This window comes from Lactuca virosa, chromosome 4 (assembly GCF_052849685.1).
Source record: "Lactuca virosa cultivar CGN04683 chromosome 4, Lactuca_virosa_CGN04683_v6, whole genome shotgun sequence".
In the NCBI taxonomy this organism is placed as follows: domain Eukaryota; kingdom Viridiplantae; phylum Streptophyta; class Magnoliopsida; order Asterales; family Asteraceae; genus Lactuca; species Lactuca virosa.
The window spans coordinates 458914806-458920805 of NC_136429.1; positions in this window are offsets into that span (position 1 = coordinate 458914806).

Genomic DNA, 6000 nt, shown 5'->3' on the forward strand with positions numbered 1-6000 from the left:
AATTATCATGATATCATATGTTTTTAAAACTAGAATTATAAAACATAAACATACCCTTTCAAACCTCAAATCTATGTTATCCATTTTGAAGAACACTCACTCATCTCTTGTATGCACTAGTGAGATAAAGGATACCTAAGCGCTTAGTGTTATTTTTTGATGGTCGAGGTTAAAGGGCGATTACACAAATTATTCAAATTGGATGATTTGATATGAAATCTTTTGTGATAAAGGATACCTAAGCAAGAGAGTTTCTAGGAATAGATGGGATCAAACATGTCTAATCAAATTTGTTATTAGCGATCCACTAAATCTAGGAATTATATAGTAAGATATAATTGATAATCGATATCTATGGGGTTGAATTCAAATGGATGGGATAAAGGATACCTAAACATTTATTTGTTTTGCAACTTGGACTCTAGACTTTGATAATGAATGTTTTTGGAAACTAAAATGGTATTAACTATTAAAGAGTTTAACTATTAAAATACTAAATGAATTTTATTAAAATTTTGTAGAAAAATAATCCATTCTCATTATCATGAATTGTCATTTTATTTAATGAATTAATAAAACAGTAACATTCAATAGATACAACTTCAATGAATGGGTTCATGTCTTGAGAGAGAATCTCGTGAGAGATGTGAAATTGTACACACTTAAAGGTCCTAGTCCTGAACTATTTTCTTTGAGCAATAAACCTGAACATGATACCTAGTAATGGCATGATTGTGATTCTAAAGATACTTCTAACATCAAACTAGGAATAGTTATTTGTGACTTGCAGTAAGTCTTGGATAATTTATATGTATATCTGATGATATAATAGTTGATGTACTATTCCAATAAATAGAGTGATATTTTGTTTTAAACTAGTTCAAACATTGGAATAGTGCAAGGCTAAAACAGTAACCTTGTGTGATCTAAGAGACCCATGTTTTATGAAATGAACACCTTTAAGCCCAAGAAATCCAATAAGGCCCACATGGATGGATTGTGTGTCTTTTGTGGAGAAGATGGACACTGGAAGACAAATTGCTCATCTTATTTGGAAAGAAAGTCCGGAATAGACTAGTACTTTAGGTATCTACTAGATAGAACTCTTACTTTTCATATGACACTCAAGTACTTGGTACTTAAATGTTAATCTAATATTTGTAAACGGCTTGCAGATATTTATAGAAGAGTAACCAGCTGAGCACAGTCAAGTTGGAACTACACTCTCGGAGTTTAGTTTATTATTTATGCTAGGAACATAATGTACTCATATTTTTGAACAATGTTTGTTTTCAAACAATGTATTTTTTTTAATTTATCTTGTTTAAATATTTGTCTCGGTTAATTTATGAATGATTGACTATTTACTTGAATCGTTTTTCATAACGATCACCTTCATGTTCGAAAATCAATAAAATTCTTTTTATGAGACTCGATCTTTTAATAAGAATTATAAAGTAAATATCAATGTTTTATAAATAACAAGTTCTATATGCAAAGTACTTTTGACTTAAACTTGTTTTAAATCAAACACATCTTGGACATTGTTTTCATTATATAAATGGCATTCAAATATTCCAACTTCAAAAAATGGATCTTTGAAGGCAAATAATGTAGTTTATTTGAAATATGTGAGATTTATTTATATATAAATGATTTCTAATGATATTTTCACTAAGCAATAGAGAAAATAAATTATTAAGGGACTATACATTGTGATGTATAATTTCCTTTCTAATGAATGTCTAAGATTTGGCACAAGATACCAAATCAACTTTTTTAACAACTATAGTAGTTATAAATTATATTTTACATGTTAAAATATAATTGTGAAATCTTTGTTTAAGTTTTCAAATATAAAGTTGAAATACAAATTGGTAAGAACTATATAAAGCCTTAATAATAATAAAGTATGAGTTAAATCTTACTTGGTATAATTTACTTTCTAATTGGAAGTAATGTCATCCTTTTATTTCCTTGCGATAACACCGAGATTACTATCAATTGTACCATGAGTACAATACCAACTAATAAGCAAATAAAACATTTTATTTATAAGATTTTATATGGAAAGGCTCCATCCCTATCTTATTTAAATGTTTTGTGGATTTGAAGCCTATGTTAGACTAAAGCTTCTAAACCCAAAATATACTAAATACATATTTGTATAATGCTCCAAATGCAGCTTAGATTATTATATGCAAACCTACCAAGAATAAGCTCTCTTATTCTTGTGAAAGCTAAGTTAATAGAAAGCAAGCTTTTAATGACAAAAGCAAGTGGGAGGTACATGGAACTTGAAGCAGCTCAAGAACCATATCCTGATGTAATAACAATTAACATTAGTTTTAACAAGGGATTGTTAAACTTGAATAATAGTTATTCAAAAACACAAATTGTTCGCATTAGTGGTAGAAATAATCGTTTATTTTGGGAAATGTGGAATCTCTCATTGATGAGCTTTTCTTGATGGTTTCTGGAAAATCCATCAACTACCAAGATGTTATGTCAAATCTCGAATATGATAAATGACTTAGAGTCATGAACATGAGATGTAACCTATGTATAATAATCAAGTATGGTCTTGATTAAACTTACTCCCTATAGAAATAGTAGAAGGAGTAAGTGATTCTTCTTAAATAATATATTACATGGATAACTATACACATTTAAAGAAAGACTTGTTATAAAAGGATTTTCTCATACTAATGTCAGTGACTGTGGTCCTCATCATACTCATGACATTAACTATGATCAAACCTTTTTCACAAGTAGCTATGATTAGATCAACAAGGATATTATTTACTATAAATTCATATTCTTAATATGGCATATAACAAATAGATTTCAACAAAGACTGATTTTCTTAATAGACATCTACTAGAAGATATCTATATAGAGTAGCCTGGAGGTTTTCTTAATCCATGGTATCCTAGTAAAATGTGTAAAGCTTGAGATCCACTTGTGGTTATAAAGCAAACATCTCAAGGTTGCAATCAATGTATGATTTTATATTAAAATAAATAGAACATGTGTGTTTACTAAAGAACTAGTGGGAGCATAGTGAGATTCCTAATCTTGTATGAATTAGACATATTTAATCATGAGAAAGTACATTCTGACCATGCCAGACCTTTTCACCTTGATTCGGGATGTGTTTCTAATATGAAAGACTTAGAAATGACAAGATACATTCTTGGAATGTAAAATCTATAAAGATAGATAAAATAAATGCTAAAAGTTTTATATATTTATGTATATATGGACAATATATTGAAAGGGATCAAGACACAAAATTCCTTTGGAGGAATCGTTGTCACATGGCACTTAGTTTGAGCCAGACTCAAAAGGACCTAGCTCCTAGGTTTGAACTAGCTGAAATGATTTATATTCGATTTGCTTGGCAAATGAATCCATCATTTAAGCCATATTATGCATAAGACCTGGTGTATGATCATGCTATTAGCACATCATAATACACCAATTGAATACATGGTTAAGTCATCAGATGACTATAGGAAGACTCTAAGAGTACTTTAGAAAACTAAGAGAATGTATATGAGATAATTACTTTAGAATAAAATATGCATGTAAAGAGCTACATAAGATTCTAATTTCTAAAAAATATAGATAATTAAGAATTTTAATTGGATTATGACTTCATTATGGAATGAAGAGTGAGTTTAGTTGGAATGAGGTCCAAGCAAAACATAATGACACAATCTACTACAAAATAAGAACACACTACTTTAGAAGTTGAAATCAAATATTATTGGATGAATGAGTTCATTAAAAAACTATGATGATTTTTTCCATTCAAGGATCAAATAGAAATCTTTGTGACTTCGAGAGTATACTTAATCAAGATAATAGAATCTATGTCACGAAAGAACACCAATCATATTCTCCAAGATATTTAACTATACCTAGAGTAAAGTCGAATATGGGGGTGATAGTATTCACAGAATTCACACAAGTTAACTTTAGTTAAACCCATTAATAAAGTCCTTCTTTTGAGCTAAGTATGAAGGCGCCACACTTCAGCTGTAAGGCTTTCTTATTCTAGAAATGGGGTTTTGATTTGGATTTAGTATGTAACAACTGGTAAAAATTGGTTAGAGTTCGACGGTTAAACCACCGCGAACCGCTAAGTATTAAGGACCAATTGTGGGTAATTCTATGTTTATAATGTATAGTAAAGATATTATATTCATAATTACTTTAAGAACATCTGAAACTGCTAAAACCATCTATTGTTGGACATCGAATCGAAATCACCAAAAATTAAATTTAGTTGTGACATAAAAAATAAACTTTTGCATAAAGTATATTTGAGAGTTATGGATAAGAAATTTGAATAGATTACATTCTCCTGATTCCGTGGATATAAATAATGTCCAAAACAGAGATCATATGAAGAATTTACACTTCTTTAAAGTTATAAAATCAATATTTATCTGATTTTCTTGAAACGAACTATGCACTGCTTCGTTTGGAATAGCTACGAACCTCGTAATTCACTGTTGAACACGTTTTTAGAAAAATTTCAAGAAACGATTTGATGGCATGAGAATCGAGAAAATGGAATTTATATAACAAAATATAAATATACATATTTCTTCCCAAAATATCTTTAAAAATAATAATAAATGTTAATGGAAGACTCGTTGTGTAGCTTCAACTGAAAGCTACTCACTTTTTCTTCTCTACCCTCTCGATCCCCTTTGTATTCTCTCTTTAGCACACCTTGTTGGATAAAGTGTCTAAGTCCATAACAATATTTGAGATGCACTTGACCCGACCCGGCATGGTCCATTTGGGTTGCACTTCACCCGAACAATTTGTATGGATAATCTTTTGAGAATAGTATGTTTATGATTTATTAATATATTATAAGGTATAATATATTAATATGAAGTCATATTATTTAATTAGTATTGATCTTAAATTAATTAAGAATTAATTTAGTGATCAAAAGGTGACTAATTAAATATGGGCTCTTGTATTTATTTAGTGTGGGCTAATACTCATTTGGAATGGGCTTGGCATGCATGGGAGTCCATGAATAGTCCATGGAGCTTTTAACCCATGGATCCTTGGAAAGGAAGAGTCATGTGTAGCACCCTGTTTATTTAATAAATAAATTAATTAATTAATTAATGAATAATAGCCCTGAAAGCAGAATAGTATAGCAAGGAGTTAGTTTCGGGAATTAAAAGTTATAATTGAAAGTTAAGGGGTTAAAATATAATTTTCGGGTTTGTTCTTAAAGGATTTTGAAGTCAGGGGTTGAAAGGTAAATATTGGATTAAGGTTGAAAATATTTTATGGAGTAAGGGGCTAAAGAGTAAATTCTGGACCAATTTGGAAAGGATTTCTAGAAGGAGGGGCTGTTGGTAAAATTCGGATCCAATTTGTAAGGGGTTTTGATTTCTGGGGTTAAATGGGTAACTTATGGACTCATTTTGAAAGAAAATAAGGAAGGAGGGGCCGATTCCGTTATTATGGAAAGGAGTTTAGAGGCACCGGGTATATAGCCCTTACGGAACCCTAACCCTAGCCTCATTTTCAGCCGTCACCATCTCCGCATCTCCCTTTTACCGTTCGCCATCTCCAGCCGCACACTACTTCTCGTTCCGATCGATCAAGACCGCTAGATGCTACCGTTCCTACCTCAGCCACCCTATCATCGAACGCCACCATAATCTTCTCTGCCGCCTCCGTTGAAGTCGTGAACGGCTGGAGAAGCCCCACCAAGTTGAAGGCGGAGCTGTGACCGGCGGACACGAGTCGTGTGCAATAGAAACGCTCTCGGTGAGACTATATCTCATCTCCTTCTTCCATTTTTCTAGTTGTTTCGGCCGTAACCGCCGTTCGTCGCCATTTCAGTGGTGTTCCGACGATGTCCCGCCACCTTGTAGGTGGCTAAATGTATATGTGTTGCCTTAAAGGGCCGTATGGGGAGCTAATCGGGTTTTATTTGCGTTAATTTGCTCACAG